General features: G+C 45.2%; 1 protein-coding gene across 2 annotated transcripts in view; it reads left to right on the forward strand.

Moving 5' to 3' along the window:
* The first annotated feature begins 8,317 nt into the window (after nt 1–8,317).
* MAPK6 (mitogen-activated protein kinase 6) overlaps nt 8,318–24,314 on the forward strand; it is a 31,154-nt gene continuing 15,157 nt past the window's right edge. Inside the window, exon 1 of one of the 2 annotated variants that reach the window (XM_074880002.1) lies at nt 8,318–8,485. The gene's annotated coding sequence lies outside the window, so the exon portion shown is untranslated. Of the gene's footprint in view, nt 8,486–23,972; nt 24,104–24,314 lie in introns of those variants that run through there. The other variant, XM_074880001.1, reaches the window with a different exon arrangement.

Here is a 24,314-nt window from a genome sequence, read left to right on the forward strand (position 1 = left end):
CATTAACTGGCATGTTTCCACCTACTCTGGACTCTGATCTAAGCTTATTATGGCAGAATTTCCTCTATGGATCTGTGCAGCACCGGTTTTGCTGCTGCTCTGGTGAAAGAATAGCTGTTTGGCGGCTTAAACACGACCTCTTTGCTTCCAATATGCCCTTGTGACCTGCTCAGAAGATATGGGCTTAATAAGGCAGGATTGTAGGTGCTTACAGTCCCACCTGCATGGTGGGAAGGAAGTGTGTGCCTGTTTAAATGGGAAGCTGTCTGGGATACAGGAAATCTGCTCCAGAACAGGCAGCACTGGAAGACTCGGGCAGTATATCTGAGCCATATGTAACCTGGAGCATTATTAAGTATGTTTCTTGTCCCAAGGGACAAAATGAGGAAATGAGCCCCATTCATCTTTTCGATCAGTGAGATTTTGTCTGAGCAAGTGGGGTAGGACTCAAGATGTTGACTAAGCTTCTGGCAAAAGCAAGGATTAAAACAAAAAAATGTAATGCTGCACCAACTCTGCTTGTAGTGAATGCAGTAGACAGCAACAAAAAGTTTTAAAAGTAGGATATCAAAAGCAAATCTGTGACTAGGTGATCCTGGAGAGATTTAATTGAGGGATATCTAAACTGTTTATCCTTTCCCAGGGGTAAGGAAAGCCATGAATAAACTGATGTGTGCTTTGATTGACAGTTAATGGCTGCTTTCAGTCCTGTCCCTTATCTCACCATGAGAAATGTTATTGAACAAAGCCCTATCCAGCCTGGGTATATAAATGTATTAAACTGTTTCCATTTGAACTTGATATGCTCATCTAAAGTATTCTGTAAGTATACAGGTGGATGCCACTAGTGACAGCATCTCATTCAAAAAGGAAAAAATACTGCATCCTTCTGGCTGTTGTAATAATCACTGAGGGTAGCTACGGTTTCCCGGAGAATAGCTGCTTTTTGTTTTACTTCAAGAACATTTGTATAAAGGATTTTATGGCACTTTAAGCTGCCTGATCCTCATGCACAATACAACCTCTGTTGAATATTTTCCCTTCCTTCTTTCCCTTTCCTCTTTCCCTTGTTCCCTATCCCTGTAACAGTTGTTTGTTCTGGAGTTTGAGCTCCTGAGAGAGATTTTTCTACCTTCTTCACCAGCCTTAGGCATTCTTCATTTACAGGGGTCAAGGCTAAGCCAGCTACAGTGAGGATGTGGCAGGAATATTTCCATGTTTGGGGTGGTGTATCTGTTGTGGATGTTATGCTTCTAGACTCTGAATATACACATCCAAACCTCTTGGGTCAAGTCAGTAGGCAGCAGGGTGAATTGCTCCTTATGGATTCACCTCGCATGGCTGGGCATGTACAGCAGGCACTAACACCATCTCTTACCGCAGAAATTGTAGGACTGTATAAGGATGGTCGTGTCTATGCTGCCCTGTTACAGCTTTGTCCCAGCTGTGACCTTAAGGCTAAATGTTTTACCATCCAAGTTGCTGAGATGACTTTAGCTGGGCCAAGGAAGGGCTGTAAGGGAGGCTGAACAGGTAAAGCAGGTAGAGCAGAGAGCTGGCTTTCTCAAGTAATATCTCAGTCTGCTTTAGCATCTCTGTTGAAAGTATAAGAGCTGCTGGTGCTGAAGACAAAATAATGAGAGTTCAGCCACAAGCTCTGGAGGGAGATATCAGCCAAGAGAGTATCCCATAGATAGCTCCACTGACAACTCCTTCATGCTGAGCGGGAAGGGGCTGAGGACTCACCGGGTGGCCGGCACCCAGCAGGCAGAGCAGTCCACACAGGTGGCAGTGTGGAGGCCCAGGTGCCAAATCTGCAGCATTATCAACCTCAGTGGTGGGCACTCCAGGCTGAGGCACTTGGCCTGGCAGTAGCAGCTCTCATAAGTAGACGTGCTAATTGGACATCAAGATAACCGAGGCCCGTATGGCTTTTCCTTTGGTTTTCTTCTGCTGAGCCTTGCAGATTGGTACTGGACACCTCTTAATGAGCACGCTAATGAGCAGCCCAAAACCAGAGTCTCACATCCAGAAGCACAGGGCAGCTTAGGGCCCTTTGTTACCTTGTGCCTGGCAGAGCTTGGCCAGGACTTGGCATCTACTTTGTTCCCTGTGTCCCTTGGGATCTGCCCAGGGCCTCTGGGAGCAAAGCTCTAAAGAGAAGCCAAGGCATAAGGGGAGAGAGGACCTGCCTGTGTCAGACTTGGCCAGCCCTGGTGAAAGCGCGGGGCCCTCCAGGGAGCTGTGGACTCTGAGCTGTGTGAGCTTGTTCCTGTAAATTGACCTAATCGCTCCTTGGCTGTCCTGGTTGTGCTGTGACTAGCGTGTGCAGGTTGCAGGCAGAGGGCTGACTTCTGAGTAAGAGTGGGGTTTTTGTTTGTTTGTTTTGGCGTTTTTCTTTCTCCTAGTGCAGCACTGTCAAGTCTGGGCCAGCTAGCAGGGCTGTAACAGCCTTTATGCAGGAGGCTCTGCAGTCTACCTGCACTGAAGGAAAAGTGGGTTTGGTTTTGTTTTTTAATGAAAAGAAATATATTTTCCTTTTCTTTTTTCTGGATCAGTGCTCTTTGTGAGAACATTAAACTGCCTTGTTTTTCCTTACCCAGCCCTTTCCACAAACATTCTTCTATACTTGTCTCTCTTAACAACTTCTCTTGCTCGAGTGGAGCATCCTAATTACAAAACAGCTCTGGGCTGCTGGCACAGGCTTGGCAAAGCCTTGCAGCCCTCCTGAAATGGACACCTGTGCAGGACAATGCCACCAGGCATAAAGCTCCTCTGGATATGAGTCAGGAAGGGAGATCTGGTGCTCTGCTTGGTTTGTACCCCAAGAGTAGGGGCTTGAGCAAGGCTTCCTTTTCTGGGCTTGCTAGCAAGATTGAATAGTGTGGCGTGGGCTTGTCAGCACAGTGAGGCTGCATATCATGACAGGTGGAGGAGAGAGAATTGTGGGTGTGGAGATATGTGGGTGTAAAGAAACTGCTCAGTGCAGGGGTGAGGTTGGAAGGAGTGCATAGGGAAGAGCCAGAGGCATAGGTGTCAATTAGGATACTGGTGAGGTGGCTTCTGCCCATGTGCTGCTCTGGCATCGTGCATGACCTTCTTCTGGGCAAACCCTCTCTGGTGGGATTGTTGGAGTGACAGGGGTCTCCCAGAGCATCTCACACTCTGAAACCCTCAAGAATTATCACAAGGTCCTGGAGCTCCATGGAACAATAGCCCTGGTGTCTCCAGTGTCACGGTTCCTGCCCAGCAGCAATGGGTACAAATTTGTGCCCTGTCTCGCTGCAGGCACAACCGAAAGTGTAATGGCATTCAAGTATGTGCCACCCATGTCACTCAGCCTCAGGGACCTCTGAGGTGACAGTGGTGCTACTGAACTTGCTGGTGCTGCCCAACTGTGCTACCAACTGCTGGGCATGGCTGTGTCCAAGGAGCTCTGTCAGGGACACGTGTTGTGTCACAGCAGAGTGGCCCCTATGGTCCCATATCCATCTGGTTCTGCAGTGGGCATCTGCCCTTGCTCTCCTTGGCAGCATATTTCTTCTCTTCCTCCCCAGCCCTCAGAGCCACAGCTCTTCTGAGTGTGCTGGAGCAGCAAGATCCCCAGGTGATGGCAGGCAGAGCCCCTTACATCAGGCAGCACTACTGCCAGGCTGTGTGGGGGGGTGTGTGTCAGGGAAACCAAGCATCCTTGGGTGAGGAACAGGTGGTCCTGGTATTATCTGCCCCCTCTCACTGTATATAATGCCCAGTAGAGACAAGGAAGAAATCAAAGTTGCTTTTTCTCATCTGCTGCTTTAAATGTAGGTGCCATGTAACTCAATCCCGAACCTCAGGGAGGTGTGCTGAAAATACAGGAGTCCACAATGAGGTCAGACATGGGTCATGAAGCAGCAAAACACAGTCTCTGCCACCACGGGGCAGGGAAGGAGGTTAATGTTTCATGGTATAGTTAGCTGAGTGGAGTAGCTCTGTCAGTGTTTCACTTGGTAGAAATTATTTATTGACAAAGGAGGGTTTCCAGACTGTCCCAAGGAAAATTCTTTGGGAAACTGTTGGGATTTCTTCCAAGTTAAGAGGAGCTATTTGGTTCATGAGTTGAAAACTGACCCAGGGATGCACACTCCGGTCAATCAATTACATTTAGGAAAGGAAAGATTAAAAAACTCTGAGGCAGAGCCAAGCTCTTAAAAGGCAGAAGTCTTTGCATCGATTCCAGCAGTAAAATGCCAAGCCTTGTGATTTCCTGGACAGAGGGGGGGCAGAGAAATTAAAAATATGAACAGGCCAAATACTGAGATCCTCATTACAGAAAAGGGCCACTTGAGAGTACCTAAGATTGGGCCTCTCATTAGGGTAATATAATAATTGAGGAAGCTCTCATTGCAGTCCTCAGCCATAGCCTTGTGCTCAGCATCCTCAGCAGCCATCTTTTTCTTCATCTACTGCTTTCTTTTTGTTTCCATTCCAATGAAAAAGAAAAAAAAAAAAAAAAGAGACGAAACTACCTGCTCTATTTTTAATCCTATTTGTCTGTAGATAAACTGCATGTTAGATGATTCATAGATCTTTATCACTTCATAAAGTTTAGACTATAAAAAGCCTACCCCTCTTTTTTTGACTGATAAACAACTATGTAAGCCTTGCTGCTGTTACTCGAAATCTAAGTTAGACACAGCACTTCTGAGAGCATTTGTTAGTTCCTCAAGTGAGCCACATGGCCTTTGCAGAGCCAGAGGGGAGTTTGTCCACTTGTGTGGCCTTCAGGAAGCATGACTGCCTGGTTTCATCTAGAAAGACCAAACTATGGAGCCCATCTGGTTAGGGAGAAGTTGGTCATGGGTGCAGGCTGTGTTTGACCATGCCAGGGGCTGGGCCCAGCAGTCTGCATGTGGTGGTCATACCTTTAAACCCTAGTGCTGCTAATTAAATTAGAATTTGCATGTGATGAGGGTTTGGGGTTTTTGGTGTCAGCATGGCTCTTCACATTGATCCCTCTGTTCCTAGGGCAAGTGCAGCAGCCAGCCTTACAGTGAACTCTTCTGTGTCCATGAGTTTCCCTGTGACTGTGGTGGGGGCCTGATGCTTGCTTATAAGAAGAATGAATGAGTGGTGTGATACCTCCTGAGTTAGGAGTTAGGTTACTTCTCTTGAAATGAGACTCACCAATGGAACTAACTGCCACTGACCAATCTTTGAATTTGGTATTCATTCCTTCTCTAACTGGCACATGTCTTCTCCAAGGTGAATGGAGGCTACCCCTGAATCCACAGGAGAGGAATTTCAGCACAAAAGGACATCCAAGGGCACTTGAGGAATTAGTGGTAGCCTCCTCAGGCAGGATTCCCTTGTTAATATTGTATTTTAGAAACAAAAAGAATTGGGTGAATTTGCCTTTTCTTTTTTCTTTTTTTCTTTTTAACTAAGAGCATAGGCTGGAATGGTGTGGCATTTGGGCAGACATTGGACAAAGCCTGAAAAGTCTTGACCTCAAAGGTATTTGTCAGCAGAGGCTGGAGCCTCTTCTGAACCAAGACTATGGATTTGGATTAAACTAGCAACTACTGTTACTGGAAGAAGAGCAAGAACTGAGCCTGGGCTTCTGGGCCTCCTCAAACTTTGCACATTGATTTGGTTGCCACCAAGCCCAGATGGAAATTGATGGTCACCCATAAAGACAGTATAAAAGCTGTTGCAATGTGGTATTTTATGGAAGCTATTAAATCTGTCAGCTGACCCTGAAAATGTTTATCTTCTATCACACATTCACCTTCAATTAACAATTCAGTGGTTGCAAAGGCTTTTTAACCTTTGTCCACAGTTTTTCTTGATTTAAAGTGATACATTAGCCTTCTCCTCTTGTTAATGTGTATTACTGTGCTTCATGCAGTTGCATTTTAAAATGCACACTAAAAGGAAGGAGGGAATAGTAGTGAGACCTCTTTGGCTTGTTAACCTTTTCAGGCTACTGAAGATCAATGGGAAAACTGGAGGCTGCTCTGCAGATTATTTTAGCAATTGTCCATGAATGTTTTGAAATCTGGACAACTGCTTGCACAAGGAGGATTTTGGTTCTGAAATAGTATGTGTGTATATAGTGTGGAGGAGGACGTACAAGGAGGAAGGGAGCAAGTTTCACTTATCTTAAATGATGTTTGGTACTACTAGTATAGAGAGCAGCAAATATTTTGCATTCCTGTGGACCAGATCCAACCCCTTCACTTAGAAAGAGATGTTTGCAATGTTAAGGACTCCTGCTTCTTCCAACATTTTTCCTCAACTCTTCTGTGGCCAGAGACACAAGTCAGCATCCAAGCTGGTTGAAGACTGAGCCCTTGCTGAGATACTAGTGAGGGTGCAGCTTTGGGAATGCAAATGGTCTTCAAACTCACAGTAGTCAGATACTTGTTGGAGCTAGAGCTGTCACTAGAGGCTGATGCAGAAGCTCAAGGAATTGGAGGATGGCTTCTGCCTCTGCATGTGACTGAAAACATATGAGTCCCAGCTGGGAGTGCTAACAGGGTAGGTGGCTAATTCCAGCCTTGTGTATCTGTCCTACCCATGAGGCAGCAAGTGGTGGTGGAGCTGGAGGGAGGGCTCTGCCAGAGATTAAAGCCAGTGTGGCAGGTCTGTTCCTCCAGCACTCCCAAAATCCAAGGAGGAAGAGCCCAACCTCTCCTGCATTAGTGTAATTACTAATACAGAGAAGAGGGTATCTTCCTGCAGACCCTTGTCATCCAGTCTTGTGAGCAGTCAAGATCAATACTCCCCATTCCTCCAATGTGCCCAGGGGTCTGATTTTGCTTCATGTACAAACCCTTGTAGCAAGTTATGAAGATCAGTTTTAAATGGTCACTGTACTGGGACGCTGACAACAGATACGTAGAAGATCTGATGAGTGGTGTTTTCTGCAATTTATTAATAACACAGATCCTGTTGTACAGGATGCAGTGAATAAAACCTTCATATCAGTCAGCTAAAAATAATATCAACATTAATTCAGGCTGTTTGCAAACTTGATCTTGAAGGATTAGACTAATGAAAAGAAGGGGAGGAGAATGTCTCTGTCTGAATAGGAAAAAATAGAAAATTTCTGGAGAAGAATTTACCTTTGTGTGCTGAGAACTGATGTTAACTGCATGAGTTTGGCATCTCTCAATGGTTGTACTTTGTGTACCTTGTATTTTCCTGCCGAGCACTAAGCTGAATGCTTCTCTTTGGGTTTGTTCCGTTACAAACTATTTGTTATTTAGCCTCATGGCCATTTCTGGAGTCTGTGTCTGTATTTCTGGTTAAATGGCTGCTTATTACTTTTATAGAGTTATATAGTCAACAAGGTGATGCTCAGCCAGGGGTGTCATAGTAACACTCTTTCATCTAACAAGGAGGAGTTGTACAGAATTAAAAAGAAAAACCCAGCCCCCCCAAAAAAAACTAGCATGTGAGCGGTGTGTTTATATTGAATTGTTGGATAAAGTTGTGCAACCCTATATGCAACCAAGCGTGGTCAGGCTGCCTCTGCTGCCAGGGATGCCACCCACATCTGTCTGGGTTATGCCTGCATCAGCTGTTTCCTCCAGCCCTCCACCTTGTGCTGAGCCTGCTGTTGCTGGGTGTTGCTGCTCTACCTCCTGAAGCTCCCCCAGGCTCCCCGGGGCTGAGGCTCTGCTCCTCGCAACACCTTCTCCTGCAGGCAGCCACTCCTGCTCCAGCTCAGGTGCCACAGGTCTCCTCAGGTGCCACAGGTTTCCTAAGCCTGCCCATGCCAGAGACCCCGATGGCCCAAGATAATGAAACAAGCCTGGAGGTAAGTAAGCACTGATTAAAGAAATGGGTTCTATTGACGTGTCTGTAGATAAATGGCAAAGTACAGCAGCAATTCAGCAATTCCCTGTGAGGAACTGCTAGGTGAGGCTCCTGTGGGCAGCTCTTTGCAGGAAGTGAACTCTAAGAAACACCAGGTACAGACCTAGAGCACTGGTTTGTTAGGTAATGGCTGCTTCTGAGAGTAGAAACAGAATTTAACTTGCAATAGTAAAACCAGGATAACTTCTAGATGTCTTTGGGGACCAGTTTGCCTGCTTTTATTCATGAGGTAATGAAAACAAACCTTCCCACTCTATAGCTCCTAATGCTGTTTCTGTATTGGTGGCCTATTTTTCTGCTTAAGGACAGGGAGGGACTGTTGAGTCACACACAATCTCATGCCCTCCTCCTCTTCTCATTTAAATATTAATATAATGAATTATTACTGGAGTAACAGCTGTGCACTACTCATATCACAGCAACATAACCTTCCCCTCCTCATCGGAGCACAGCTATTCCTGACTTGCATTTTCTGGTCGACCTTCTCACTTCTTCTGGATGACTTTTTAAAAATTACTTTGTTAGTTCTGGTGTGGTATCATTAGTGTAATAGTTTGTTCTGTTCTTTCTGCTTAAATATTAATGATACTGAGGAAGTCAAAAGATAGCTTCAGTAATGGTAAGTTAAATGTCTGTGTGTATTCTATAAGATGTTTGTTTAGAGAGAAAGAAGTATAAAGAATTAAGATCAATCTTTCTAACTAACACTTAAAAACATATCTCTCTCTTTGAGAGTTACCAAAATAACAATATATAAATAATCATTGTATATTAGTCAGCTAGTCTCTCTAGATAATGCAGAGGAACACTTAACATTGTACCTAGAAGTACTAATGCATTGCGTTCTCTGTAGATAAAGGATTATAAGAGAGACTGCTAATAAATTCATGAGACAACTCTGTATAGACTGCTGAAAATAAATATTTGGCATCAAACAAAGAAGGGGAGGGAATATGAAGAAAAGATAAAACATCACGAGTTAGCTCAATGCAATTGAAAATATCAAGGCAAAGCATTCCCGTGCAGATTTGGAAATGTTAGTAGATGTTAAGTTTTGTGGGTAAAGGTCCTCCTCTGCTGAGCACCTTTTGCATGGTTCTTGTGCTTGTGCATGTGTGTCTGTGTGGTTTACAAGCCCACAGGTTTTTTCTCCTTGAAAATGTCATTCCTTGGAGTACCTTCATGCTGCAGAAGGGGTGGCTGGGTTTGTTGATTTCTGGACCACTGTTGTGGAGAACTCAATGCCAGCAGGAGTGTGTAGAAATGGGGTTTACTGTATTTGCTCGGTTGTTCATATTTATCTTGGACGAAACTTTTAACTCATTGCTCCCTGCTACTTAGGGAGAAAAAAATCTGAAAGGCTCTTACAAAGGTTTTAAAATGAAATGTCCATATTTTGATTTGAAACTTTTCATTTTAAAGTTTTGTTTTAGCAAATCAGTTTTCTTAAAGTAAAATGAAATGCTTTCCATTTGAATAAAATATTGGTTTATTGCTTTGTTGGGGTTTTTAAATAGCTCATAAATATAATGGGGAACCTAAAAAATTATTTCCAATTTATAAATGATGCCCTCCTTTTCCCACCCCTGAAGAAATCAGTAGAAACTTTTTTTCCCAATCAGCCTTACCAGTGATGAGAGAAAGGGAGGCAGGAGGCTTTTACTGCCTGAGAATTCTTCCCATTCAAAATCACTGTCTAATCCTATGCCTGGTTAGGGGTTGTAGAGAAGAAAAGAGTGAAGAGAGAGTACTTCAAAATGTGTTTCTAAGTCACTGACTGCTCTGATGTAACAGCACTACTTCTAGCATTACTTCTTGAATAATTTTTCCACTCTGCTTTTTTCTGAACAAGTACTTGGTGGAAACAAAGAGCCCAATCCCAACTGCAATTCTCACTGTGGTTAACAAGAGTAAACTCATGGATTGAGATATGCTCAGTACCACCTATATACATACATATATATATGCTGGGGTTTTTTGCCCTCTGTTCTGTTCCTCCTAAAGCTTTTGGGAGTTGGAATTTTTTTTTCCTCTATTTACTATTCGCATCAGGGATTTTTTAATTCTCGTGCAGGTTACTGTATTGCAAATTATTTGGCAAAAATGCTGCTTTCATAAAAAGCCTCGATAAACTCATAGCATAGCCCCCAGACAAAATCTCATTTCCAACAGTCCCTTCAGATGGTTATCTGCAGTGATTGCGAATGAACCTTGTAGCAATCTCATAACAACTGTCCCAGTGGACAGAAGAGAAACCTGCTGTTAGAACTACAAATAATTTACGTAACCCAATTTAAAGCTCTAACAAAATGTTCTCTTGTTAAGAGGATTGTTATACTTAACGTGTGAGATGAAAATACTTTCTGAAGGTCAGGAGTGCACAGAAGATAGATCAGATCTCTCAAAGACAAAAAATAGTTTACCAGAAGTTTTTCCTCTGTCAGACGTTCAACTTGGCATTCTCAGAAGCTTATATAAGCACAGCTTTATTCCTGCAAATGCTGTGTTTGCTCTGCAGAGGGAGAGGAGCCTCAGAGCTTCGGCTCTGCACGTGATAAAACAAGGTAGACTGGGGACTCAGGCTATTTTTTGCCACCCCCAGCAGCATATATAAATGTTTGTTTTAAAGTACACAAGGGTGGATTTGGGGATGTGTTTCGTAGATTCTGCCTGCTGCAGCTGCCACCATTCTGCTGAAGTTTGTGTACAGTTTGTGTACCTGCTGCAGGTGAGACAGCCACCCCACAGCAGCGGGTGCCCAGCCACCCGCGTGGGGCCAGCCCGAGAGGTCCCGCAGGCGGCGGTGGCGTGGGAGTGGGTGGGCTCGCTGGTGCACTTGCGGCCTTAACCCATGTGAGCAGCAGCAGTGGGATGGAGCCATCTCTCTTTGAGGTCTTCTGCTCGTGCTTGGTAAAGGTCCTGGGAGCTGACCTGCCGGCTGCTGAATGACAGAGGGGTGGGACAGACTCTGCTGAGGCCAGAGATGGGGGCTCCGAGAAGTACATCTAACCCAGGCGAGGCACCGGGGTACTGAGTTGTGCGCTCCTGGTGTTCAGTGACCTGGTTGCTTATGCACAGTCGGGGGTTAATGCTGTCTTCATAAAACTGTCAATCAGAGCCACAAAATCTGAATTTGACACGTTGGAAAACAGCTTTCTGAGATCCAGCTTTCCATAATAGGGTCTGGGGGGGTGGGGCAGGTCTTGAAATGCTTTTCACGTAGGATACAGTGGAAATAAAAAGAAATTACAGCCTCTGTAGCCATCAGAAAGTCAAACTAATGTTGCTGTTGTCCCCATCCCCTGCACAGTTACATGTGGTTTGTCTCTCCCTCCAACCAGCCAAAAACTGAGATTACGGAGAAACTGATGATGATGGAGATTATTTAAACACTTATCTGTTCACCTCCTTCACTGTGCATTCCCCTAATTCCTGGGGTCACTCGGTAACCCCGGGTCTCCTGGCTGCCCCACAGCCCGGTAATGGCAGTGAGGGGGTGCGGGGTCTGTGCCCAGAATGCAGAGGAAGCAGCAGGGGTTGGGTGGTCGAGAGGCTGCATGACTGCTTGTCAGCAAAATAATGAGAAGAAACTTTGTGCTGGGGAGTGGGGTATTTTCTTACAGGAAGCAGCCTCTGGCTTTCCACTGCTGAGAGCCTTTTCCCAAAATACCTTTGCGAAGGGGAAGAGAAGCTTGAATAGGGCCCTCCGCATCCCAGCAGCGAGTGCCCCTGTGGGGCTTCCCTGTGCCCCCCAGCAACCTCTCACAGACCCATGGGGAGGACACTGACAGGGCCATATCTTTCTCAGAAACTCTCTGGTTCACCTTTTTTCCTCCCTAATGTGTTCCTGTGTAGGAAGACCTTCTTAGCACCACCTTCCCTGACAGCTAGCAGCTTTCCGGCCCGGGGGGATGACCGGAGAAGGCTGCATGGAGAGGTGACACAGCCAGAGTTAGCTTTCTGAATACCTTCTGCCAGCGGAGGAGAAGGTGTGAATGTGCCTGTTCCTTTGCTCAGGCAGAGGAGCTGTGATGGAGAGGCGTGGGGAGCAGCGGCGTAGCAAAGCAGAACGTGGCACTTGCAGTCCCTCGGTGGCTCGGGCAAGGCTGGGAAGCTCTGGTGTTGGGATTGCTTTAGTCTCAGTGCTTGCCTCAGTTTCAATAGACTGTGACTGCTGACAGGTAATTCTTTGGATGGAAACATTTTTGTGTCAGGTATATTTCCAAACCTGAACTTTGCTGGAACATTTAGCTCAAATATTTTATTATTTTACATGAACTAGGGTGGAGGAGAGCATTGATTTTGCCCTACTTAAAAAGAGGGAAACAAAAAAAGTTTTTAAAAGGTTCTTGCCTGTTCCAGTAGAGGAGAGCACTCTTGAAATCCAGAATCAAAGATGCGGGTTTTATCTCTGTGGAAAATCTCTTGATGTCTATGAACTGGAGACCTCAGGTTTTGCAGACTGGATAGATGTGGTGGCAGATAAATTCCCACACTGTCTGTCGGTCCTGGGTGTGCTCCAGCCCAGTCAACTTCTGAACAGAAATTTTCCTGTGACTGCTCCGCAGGCTGCTGCAAGCTGTGATGGGTTTGGGTGCCTTCACTGAATATAACTGGAATATTCTTCCCATGCACTGCTTTTAGAGGCTCCTGTTGGCTCCAGTTAAGAAGCTGGAGGTAGCTACCTGACTCACATGCAGAAGAAACAAGGACCAAATAGGTAGGAGATTTTTAAGGAGTAGGTTGAAAGAAAAAGCTTGTAAAAATGAGATTTGAATTGGAAAGGAGAAAACAGAAACTGGGAAAAGGGAGGAGCCTTGAAGAAACTAGATGAGCAGATGAGAAGCAGTGGAGAGACTGGTGTGGGGGGGTGTGCAGACACATCTACTCAGGGCGTACAAGCACAGCTACTTGGGGGCTTCTGGTGCTGGGGAAAATCAGAACTGCTTGAACAAAGCCTAGAATAACTTGCAAAAACTGGTAATTCAGAGCTTTGGGAATCTGCAGTTGGTGCAAGAAGTACCAATGACTTTGAAAAGTGGATTGAAAAGTTGAACAGTGGAATAAAGTACAAATTCTTTGCAAAATTCAGTTCTAGCAGTCTTAAATTGTGCATCTGCTATTAAGGGCTACTGTGACCTTGATGTTTGTGACTCAGTATAGGAGAGTGGAAATGATAATATCCTGACATTCTTGCAGATTGTAGAAATTAATGGGTATTTGCAGAGCCCTTAAGCTCTGGCGGCTCTGTCCTCAGACTGGAGCAATATGTGATGAATAGGACATAGGGCAGTACACTGATTTTATTTTTTGTGGTATCCAATTACTGGTAATCAGGTGAGCACTATCTGTCTTGTGCAATGAATGAAGCAGAGCACTAAGCACTTGTGAGGAGAAAAAGGAGTATCTTCTCATGCAGTGAAGCTGTACCAGAGCAGATAGACCTTGCTCTGATTACTGTGATTGTCATGTCACATGGAGTTTCCTTCAAAGGTCAGAGAAGTTTACTAGCTGACATTAAGGCCCATGTTCTCCTGCTATCTGAAACATTAGAGCAATCAGGAAGATAAATCTTCTTGTTCCTCTGTGTGAAAAGGTTCAAAAGTTTCCATTACTACCCTGCTGTTTCATTTGATTTCAGCATTTACCACGGGTTCTTGGTTGAAGTTTTCCTACTTGACAACAGCTGTTCAAGCCTTGCCACTGATTTACCATCACTTAGCAATGATTACTTTTGTATTTACTAACAAATGTCACTGGACCTAGGATGATAAATATGGGCTATAGGGTAGTACTTTGATCACAAATTCTACATGTAGTCCTTGAATCATATTTGCTACGAGCAAATGAATTGCCTTAATTATTTAAACAGGGATATTATCACAAACCATAATAATCTCACTTTACTCTGGATTTGTAGGAAGTATTTAGATAGTCACTCCTCGTCCAGCCCCAGCAGGATGGTTCAACTCTGAAAGCAGGAGCCAAGCCTTGTGTCCATCCTTGATTTCTGGGATATAACTCTTCCAAAACAAGTCTGTAGCTAGAGAGGCTGTCTGTCCTGGAAAAGTTGTCAGCAAGGAAAAGCTGAGAGGTTTGTGAGCTGCAGTCTTACCTCTCTTGGCCACCATTTCAAGACACAGACTACCAGGAAGAGTTTTCACACTGCTGTCTGGTGGCTGAAGCCTGATTCTTCATTGCTTTGGGTGGCCAAGTGAGATCTCCAACTGCACTGCCTGACCCTGTCACAAATAGTCTCCCACTACTGAACACGAGTGAATGGATTTGTGCACCTAACTTCTATGATAATGGATGCAAGGGAACAGAAGAAGGTCTTTCAGCTGGTTTGTGGTGCTGTGAGCCACTGGGGACATCAGATTACAGATAGGAACCACGTGGTAGCTCTTGCTGTCATCCAGGGCAATGCTGGAGCGAGTAGGTCACAGACCACACATGAAGGCTATGCTCATGTTGGAGTCTGTTGAATTGCAGCAATCATGAGAACGAAGTATTGCAATTAGAGCTGGTCCAAAGGTTGAAACTCCTCTTTGAATCATCTTGACGGCTTTTGTTTTGGGAGTGTCCAGATTAAACAATAAGAAATTTGAGATAATGATTAGCAACTTTTTGTGTTTACTAAAATAGTTAAAATCAATCCCTGATAAACCTGAGGCTTAAATGGCTCTTCAGTGTTTCATAGAACACAAAGAATGAGGGAGGAATACCTTTCCCCTGTCACGAAATACATCTTTAGATGTATGTGGTATCTCTTAAGTTTTCATTTAACAATTTTTGACTGAATGTGATTGAAAACTGTTCAGAGACATGCTGGAGATAAGAGAATGCTAATGCACTAAAAGCAGGTTTCTCTACCTCTTTATCTTTCTTAATTCCAGCTCGCTTGCAAAGTAAATATCACTATTCAGATTGTTAAAGAACCTCTAGGCATAACTATACAGTGAAATGTTTACCTATACAAGATAACTTTCTGGTTCTAGGACTGCTTCTCAGTGATTCTTCAGCACCGGGTTATCCTATGGAGGTATTTCTGAGAAACAGTCTGCACGAGCCCTGTACAAGAAGAGAATGTCTCTGTGGAGGAGGTTATCCAGTGGTGCAGTGAGTAGGCATGTGAGACACATTTCCTCATAGGTCAAGAAGCGAAAAAGATACACAAGATCTCTTTCCAAGTGCAGAAAAGAATGAAGTCTGGGTTTATATGTTAGGGGTTTTTATGCTTGTGGTCATTAAGGACACAGTTGGATCTCATGCACTGGAGCTCTCACTGAGCTCTGCAAAGGCTGACAGCCTTGTCCACCTTTTCTTGTACCCTTCTCTCCTGCACACATGTAGAGTGTGAACACCCACTAATGAGTGGATTTGCTTTTATGTCCTGCAGTGTATAGATGGACAGATGTATCCCATTACTGTTTGCACAGCCTTTAACTGAGAAAGTTTGGGATGGCCCAGCTTTAGCACTGTTGTACCTCTAATAGAGGTAATAAATCTTACGTTTCTAAAATAACAAAGATTCAGTCATATTTAATGAAAAAAAAAATTCAAGTTCTTCTTTAGACTTACAGAAATTTAGATCATGGGTAAAATCAGTACAAAAGCCCCAAAAATGTGTCATGTGTTATTTACTCCTTTCACAGGTAAGAGTGCTTCTAGGCTTTTCTGTCTGTCTTGGGAACAGATAGCTTACAAATGATGAGTAGAAACCATCCACTCCTGAAAGTAGGATGGATGCCTCTGAGGTATGGTTGCAAGAGGGATCAGATATGCAATTCTCTGTTAAAGTAAAGTCTCAGGCTAGGCTCCCCGATGCTGGGTCTGTGGGAGAAAGCACTGTGGGTGGTTATGACGATGCCCTTGTACAGACGAGTTGGGTGCTTACATGCTCACACGCTTCTAGTACCCAATGCAGAAAGGAGACTGGTCCATGGTTGCTTCGAGGCCAGCTCTTCTAGCCCTGCGTGATGCTTAACTGCAACATGGGAACGTAGAGGACTTCAATGCATCACTCTCTGGGTGAATGACTCAAAAAGCACATCTGCTGGGGAGGTACACTCTATTTCTCACTAATACTTGTAGTCTTCCATATATAGCACACTGTTCAGTCATCGGTGGTTTTAAAGTGTGGTAAGGAGTGGGCTGAGAGGTGCTTGCTGCTGTTAGGAAGAGGAGGCAGCTTGGTAGTGGAAGAGGGCTGGAGTCACTGCATTGAAGTTAAATCTGTTGAGTTTTGCCATGAACTTAAGAATGCTGAGAGTCTGCCTCTATTCCAAATAAAGCATTTATTTGGGGTTAAATTACTGTGCTTTATCTTCATGGAAGCTGACAGAAACAAAACGAGACAGTGAGTTGATGCTCCATTCTGTATTACTATTGCAAAAAGGAACAGATAGTTCTTGGGATCAGATGAATAGACACAGATTAACCTCTAAGCAGCTATTATTGGAGCCCATTTAAAGCAGTTTGGGTTGGAAGAGCCTTTGCTGAAGCTGATGGGAAATACCAGGGTAAGAAGATGATCCCACTGTTTGGGCACCATCAGAGCCTGCAGAATGTCCAATGCATGTGTTGGCATTTATAGCATGTTAGGAGGTGAAAGCTCCTCCTTGAGAGTAAAAGACAAAGCAAATTTAGACAATTCTGGTCAGTTTTTCTTCTTCAAAGGAAAATTTAATTTTTCTATTTTTCATTGTAGTGTAGTTGCAAGCAAATGGCCTTCTTACTTGAGCTGTAATAAGATAGAGATCTTGTGTTCCAGAAGTCTGATACCCTCTGTAGTAAATGATGCTTCTGTGCATTTTTTCCCCTGTGTAGTAGTCAATGGTACAAGTCCCTCTTCCCTGAGCACTTCAGACAGTTGCCCTCTGTGGAGTGGCCTGAGATGTTGCATCATTTCCTGTCATCTGTCCAAAGCTATTTATAAAATGTCTGCTGATTCTGGCACACAGGCAAAACCCAGTTTTCATGAGAAAACAAATAGTTTGGAAATGTATTCCCTCCCAGCAAGTGTCTCAAAACTGTGGAGAAAACCTGAAATGTCTTAGAAAATCTTAATGAAAGCTAAGATATAATGGGGTTGGGGAATATGGGGTATTGAATAGTCCTATACATTTGTAGTGGAAATCTTTAGAAATAGATGGTGCAACATGCACTGAGAAAAAGTTACAGAGTATTAACGCTGTATTGAGGAGGTAATTAAGGGAGAGGAGGTGGTTCCAAAATCTGTTTGTTAGCAAAACAAAAACTTTGGGTTTTGATGTCTGAAGATATAGCAAAAGTAAGTCAAGGTAGCTTTTGCAATGCTGAATATTTGTCATATAATTTGATTGTAGATGTTTTATAAAAAGATTCTACTTTTTGATATTTCTTAGGTTTTCCATCTTTAACTTCAAGAGACTGTCTGGGGTAGGAGTCTGACAGGGACAGTAGGAGGCATTAAGTGAAGCAGTGTGCTTCCCAGTCAATCTGCTGTTTATGATAAGTGCTACTTTGGGAATCGTGAAAAAGCATGTTGGCCACAGACAAAAACGCACCCTGAGCAACAGCACTCACATCAGCTTCCCACTGGCCTGCCTCGACTCTGCTGGCACTGTGCTTCTTGCCTCTTTATCTTTAGCCATCCAGTATGCTGCTTGCTTATGAAACAGCTGCATCTGTGAGCTCTGGGCACACTGGAGACCACTGTGTGCAGGGCAAAGTGAATGGGGGACGGCCTTTGCCTGAGCAGTCACAAAGACATGATTTCTTAATGTGTCTCCCAACCCAGCTTGTTTCATCCTGTTTTCACCGTAAGAAGTACCAGAGTGCTGCAGATGGCCTAGGCGGGATTGGAATCTGTGGCCTGCTCATGAAGGCCTCTGCAGGGTACAAATCTAAGTATCAGCAGAGGTCTGAGACTCTTCTGCTACGACCAATTAATATCACTTTTCCGACCCCCAAATTTCTCATAGCAGCAATGGATCATCTTCTTGATGGCTGACAACAATTCACTTCTGGCCATGCCGTTCATATGTAGTTTATTGCAAAATAATATTTGAAAGTGTTTGAAATGCCTCAACTCACTGCGCTTCCCTTCTCCCCTTGTAAGCTTGTAGCTAACGTTTGTTGCTATTTGACATGTAAAAGTCGTGTAGCCTCAGGCTGCTAAAGCAGTGTATTAGCTGATGCCCGTGTATTTGTATTGAGCTTCACCCTCTGTAAATGTATTTCAAGAGGATTCTGGTGTTGGTGAAAATGTTAGCGAATGTTAGTCTGATTCTTTTTTTCTGTGTAAATGACAAGCTCTGCAGCACCAGCTGTATTTACAATTGCACAGCAGAGGCTTTATCTCTGTAATGCAATAGCAATCAAAATGCTGCATGTAGGAAGGTTTCCTGTTCTGTAGGAATGAACAAGAACAGTTCTACATGGCAATATGTCTAATTCTGCAATTAAATGCAATAGTTCTACAAAAACATATAAATGCTCCACATAAATTCATCATCAGGCCTTTATAACTTCTGCTCAAGAGCTGATATATTTTCCAGCAGGGATCCAAAACCAAATCCATTTTTTGCTGAGAGCAGCCCACCCTGCTTCCAGGGCATCTCTCCACACTGGAGTACTCATGGTTTTACAGATATTTAAATAATATCTGTACAGTAATATGCTGCCTTACAACCCTAGCAGTACTGCAGCCAGTGCGGTAACTAGCACAGAGATGCCTTAGACAGTTGCTCTGGTGCCACTTCGGTGGTCAGATGCGTTCTCCTAACTACTTCACTTGAGGTCTTGGAGGTTGGGAGGAGAGAAATGCCTTCATGCAGGTCTGAATGGGGGAGAACTGTCACACATGGAATTCTCTTGTACCTGAAGTGCTGGGGAAAAAAACATTTGGTGCTTCTTGTTTCCACTTCATCCTATGCTTTTCCTTGTCACAGCAGCCCGGTTCCTCTTTCTGTAGAATGTTTTTTCAGCTGTAGATTCACCCACTGACTGGATCTACATCCTGGCTCCAGCACACCTCCAGTGTCCCATGCTGGGAAGTTAGAAGCAACTCAGGTCACTTGGAGCACCCAAGTGTGAAAATGTTGGTACTAGTCATCCTTTAAAAGGTGATTAAACTTAACGCATACTGCCTTAACTGCTTACCTTGGTAACTTTTTCTACATGTTTGCTATCTGTGTGTAAAATACTGATAGCTATCTCTATGCAAGGTTAACTAACAAGGAATTAATGAAAGGCTGAGAAATCTGGGAGAGCTTCAGCCCTACAAGTGAATTTCACATACAGAGGGCTGATGCTTTCAGTGGTGACCCAGTTACAAGGCAACTTTTCTAAGCTTTCCTCTTCTCCCGGTATTGCCATGGCTTTGCCAACTCCTGCTTTAGGCAGCTGCTCTGTCCCCTGTGCTAAGTGTTGGTTAAGACATAGGAAAAGTAGGCAGTGGAATTGCCTGACTTAATAAAAACATGTGATATTAAGCAGAGAGCCTGCATGCAGCTAGCTGTACCGAAGTGTCCTAGATTGCTTGTGATCTACCAAGGGGGAAGAATGACTTGTTCTGTTTTAAGTGTTTAATGACTTTTTTCCTGCAGATTCACAGAATTTCCAAAGTATGTCACAGAACCCATTTATTTCTAACCTCAAAGTTAAACATCTTCTGTGATTTCTTTTTCCACCTTCATTTACCCTTTGTACTTTGCCTTTAGTTTGAATTGGTCTCTGTTAACGGTCTGTTCTTTTCCAGTCTTTCTATTGTTTCACACAGGGATGAAGATCTTATGGTCTGCTTTTTTCCTTTCTTCTAAGTCCCCTAATATTGTGATAGCTTCTTTCCTGATCAGAATGTAGGTGGTACAAAGCTTGCTCTAGCAAAGTCAGTTCCACCAAGAGAGTTCAAATGAGGTAATAGCATGCTGTCTGTGCCCAGGTAGCTTTGGCTACCAGCAAGTAGACTTTAACTAAAAGAGGATTTTGACACAAAAAATTGTTAGAAGTTTTTAAGACGGCAACTTCTCTGTGGTTACCTGCTAATAATGCTGGCATGAAGTCTACTTTAAGATTTATTGGGAAAACTTTAAAGTTCTGCAAACCCAGAGAGCATTTGTTAGGAAAATGTGTCTATGTTAAAAAGAACAAATTAAAAAACCCTACATCCAGTATGGAAAGGTGTAGTCTGACCTCTTCCAGGAAATGGAGGTGCCTGAGAAGTGAAGCTGCCTGAGCTGTTGGGTTGTCAGTGAAACTGAAATTTGTCTGGACTGTTTGTGCTGAACGTCAGCACTATGAAACTGTAAGAGCAAGTGATTTGTAAAGGCTTTGCTTAACACCTGCAGAGAACTAAGCTAATTGGAGAAGGCAGCAGTTACAGGAGACCCAGACAAACTATTAGAAACTCTCGGGAGCTGTGCCAGGAAAATCAAATTGCACTTCAGGGCCCAGATGACCCTGCAGAACATAGGTAAGCAGGAACAGGCCAAGGAGGCAGCAGAAACTGTTTCTTGAACTTCTCCACATCCCCTTTTAGTAAGTTGGATTTTCTCTCTAAACTCATCCCTATCCCCATGCCAAATGAATCCTAGACTTTGGAAAGAAGCATGGTCAGTCCTTAAAAATGTATCCTAGGGTACATTTCCCTTCCTCTGGGAAGATGTGTCGGCCAAGCAGGAGCCATGTGGCGGGCGCCTCAGGTACTGTCTGCTGTCAGAGTGTTCCCCTGCATGTCTTAGCAAATTCGGCTGCTCAGGGGATTGATCCTGCAGGACAGGCCAAGAACCGGGTATCACCTTAGATACGTTAATCTTCAGTGAGGGTGGAGGCTGACTGATGTGAGGTACACACTTAAAGTTAAGCCTCTTCTAAAAATACCTGGAATCGTTAGAGAGTGCTGCATAACACCAGAAAACACAGATTTCCCACAGAAAAAGGAAAGCGGTGAAACAGACAAAAGCCTGGAACTGCCAAGTCACCTTGGGCAACCTTTTCAAACCATCTCCAAATCTTTCTTCCCTTTGCCAATCGTGATGGGTGTGGGCACTTAAAAATACTTCATTCCCTTTTATGCCACAAGTAACAACTCACATGCAGGACTGAAATGTTACATTGCAATTTACTGTTTGATCTTTTTGAACTTGGATATAATAAATTAATTGTTGCTTCAGTTCTAATTATTTTTGAACTGCCGGTCTTTATGACCTTCGAAGTCCAGTTCTTTTCTTACTCTGCATTTTACTGACAGTTAGTATCTGCAAATGTTTTAGAATGGGTTGGTATCTTATAGCATATCATCTACATGCTATGTAATTGCATTCTTGTGGGGAATGGGGAAACAATTTCACACAGTAATTTATAGCCTAATCAATAGGGTATTAAAAATCTGAGAACAGATTAGCAATTTTCTGGATTAGGTTGCTATAAATTGCCATGTGACACAGAAATTCTGAGCAACTCTCTCGCATGCATCATAATTCTATAAATAGTGAGGCTGAAGAACATTCCTGCACCATGCTCTTCCTTGTTGCGTGATTTTCACCTAGATTGAAGGATCTCATTCACTAGATCCTACCACAGACTATTCTCTTAGAATGGCAGAAAAGAATTTGGAGGGGAGGGGGGGAAAAAAAAGTAAGTAGCTCTTGATTTATTAATTGGCCACCCAGAAAAATGGTGGTATTTCTGCACTATGTGAGACTTATGACTGAGCGTGTGCTACCCAGGCAAGGAAGCTTGCCACTTACTGTAAGCCTCCTCTGTGTGTGTTCAACTATTTTTCAAACAGCCTGTGCTGCTGCAGAGCGAACTCCATGGATGTGCTTCTCCACCTGGCTGAAATGGCAATGAGGGTACAAGGCAGAGAGTCCCCATGGACACAGGATTACAACTGGCTCTCCAGATGCTGTTGCAAGTCTGTAATATAAAATTTTTTCTTACTGCGGTACCCTAGGATCAGCTTCCTCTTTTGTCTCTCATAATGAAAATACCTTGTATGGGTGGAAGGATTCTTTAATTAACTAAATAGCTCTGGATTTAGACATACAACCACTGCTGCTCCTGCCTTTTTTGTGTCCCAAATCTCTTCCTTTAATGCAAGTAAATACTCCTCTGTGGCTTGGCTCTGGTTGCCGTCCTAACATCACCTCTTCCAAATACGCACTCCTGCAGTTTCTTTTATAGACTGTATTTAAATACAGGCCTTCTGGAGCAGCCAGTGCTGTAATCTTCCAACTCTGTTTTACTCAGTGGGCAAAACAACTGCAACTTTGTTTCTGACTTTTCTCCACTGCTGGCAGCAGGGTTAGCTGCCTATAAATTAGCAAATATTGTAAAGTGTCAGTTTAGTTACTGGCTCTTCTGTATGTGCGCTGTACTATCAAATGCCCAAGTCACCTCTCCTGCTAGTGGGAGCAATGTCAGAGTTAGCAATGCATCTGACTAAATTAAAACAGTTAATCCTTGGCTTCATAATTGAAGGGGTTTTAAAAGTTATTTTAATAACTTCAGAGAAGCTGGGTATGGAGCTCCTTGGGCATTGATGTATGATACGTTTATTAAAACAATGAAGTTCTGTGATTTAAAAGTGCAAGGGTCAATTGGATGCTTCTGTCCAGATGGCAGCAGAGCAGGCCGTAGAGCCCTATGCAATGTAACTTCTATCCTAGTACTAACTATAAATAACCTCTTTTTAACTAGTAAAAATGAGTATTAATTGTTTTATCTTCGAGTCATCCTGCACTGAAAAGGCATATGAGGGACCTAGGGGAAGCGCACCCTGTCTTGAGAGTTGTACTAAAACTGTGTTGGTGGAAGCATAAGGCTCTTCTGATACCCACAGGCCTGGTGTTTTCACGCCTCTCTCTCCCCACTAAGACTGTTGTAGAAAATTCTCACGGGGAGAAAAAATGTTTTAACTATTTTGCTTTATTTTGTTGTATCAGTTGTGGTTTTCAGGAAAAAGCAGACTTTTACTGTCTCTGCCAATGTCCGCTAAGGGAGATGCAATAGCACGAGAGAAATCCTTTCTGGTGTTTACAGAGGTGATGGCAATGGCAAGTGATTTGTAGATGACTGTGGTGAGAACATTCAGGTCCCCCGTGACCCAAAGACTGCAGAGCCAAAATGTCCCCTTTGGAGAAGGCAAGCCGGCCACCATTGTTCCCACCTGCTGCTTTCCAACTGTGTTTTTGTTTCTCTACCATGAGGGATGCTTAAAGCCTGGAGGGTTGCGCTGGGCCCACACGACCACTTCCCTGGCTGTCGTTGTTCGGAGCGCCACACGCTGACATCAGCAGGATCAGTGCTTGCCTGATGCTGGGCCTCCCTGTCCCGCTCCTCCCCTTCCTCGGCCATCGCAGGACCAGTAACCAGAGCACGGAGAACCGGCCTGGCTCTCCTCCGCACATCCTCCCAGCTGCAGAAAAGCCGCATTCCCACTCCCTTCTCTGCCTGGGGGGTTTCCTTTGGTGTGCTGTGTTGTGGCCGAGGGGAATGCTGAAGAACCCAAGCCCTAGGCCTTCCGAGTGAGGCACCGCCAGGGCTCAGGTCAAACGCAGGATTCAAAGGCAGGCGGGAGTCAGCGGAGATCAAATCGGAGGAGGAAGCAGCAATCATAACTGAAGGTTTGCCTATTAACGCTGTACTAGAGGGCCGCCATTAGTGCCTGTAGGCCTCTAGCTCGCGTCGCTTTGGTGTCACCTCCGCACACAGCTCCGCTAGGCCCATTTCTTTGAAGTGTTTGACTCAACTGGACATTTGAGACTCTGTTAAACTCCCGCTAACCGGCCCTACGGGGAGCTGCCGTGTCCCACGAAGACAGCCCTAGGCTGTGAGGTGACACGCTCAGCCTGAGGGTGTCCCGCCCTGGCCCCCCGGGCCAGCCCCGCTGGGGGAAGGGGGTTGGGTGCTCCTCCGGGCTCGAGAGCGCGGGCAGGCCTCGGGGGTGGCCGCGCCCCCCGCCCGGAGCCCCCGACGGCGCTGGGGCTAGCACGGCCGGGCGCTGCTGGCCTGCCCGCCCGCCCCCCTTCCCTGAGGCCCGCCCCGGGCCCGGCCACGGCCTCGCCCCGCCCCTGGGAGGCGGAGCCTCCGTCGGGCCCGCCCCTCCCTGCCCTCCGCGCCGGGTTACATGGCGGCGGCTGCGGCAGCGGCAACTGCGGCGAGGCGGGCGGGCGCCGGGCGGGAGCCGGTGGCGGGGCCGCGGGGCCCGGCCGTGTGAGCAGCGCAGCCCCCGATGAGCCTGGGAAGGCCCGTGAGTGCGGTGGGGTGTCCGGTGAGGCGGCGGGGCGGGGGGGGGGGTCTCGGGCCGCACGCGCGGGCCCGGCCCCGCCGCACAAAGGCGCTTTGTTCCCTCCCGCCGGCCGGCGGCGGCGCCCCCCCTCCCCGGCCCGCTCCGCTCCGCCGGGGCCCGGCCCGGCCTCTCCGCAGTGCGGCGGCTGCGGCCCGGGGGCAGCGGCGGCCCC

Source organism: Strix uralensis, chromosome 11 (genome assembly GCF_047716275.1).
Source record: "Strix uralensis isolate ZFMK-TIS-50842 chromosome 11, bStrUra1, whole genome shotgun sequence".
Lineage (NCBI taxonomy): Eukaryota > Metazoa > Chordata > Aves > Strigiformes > Strigidae > Strix > Strix uralensis.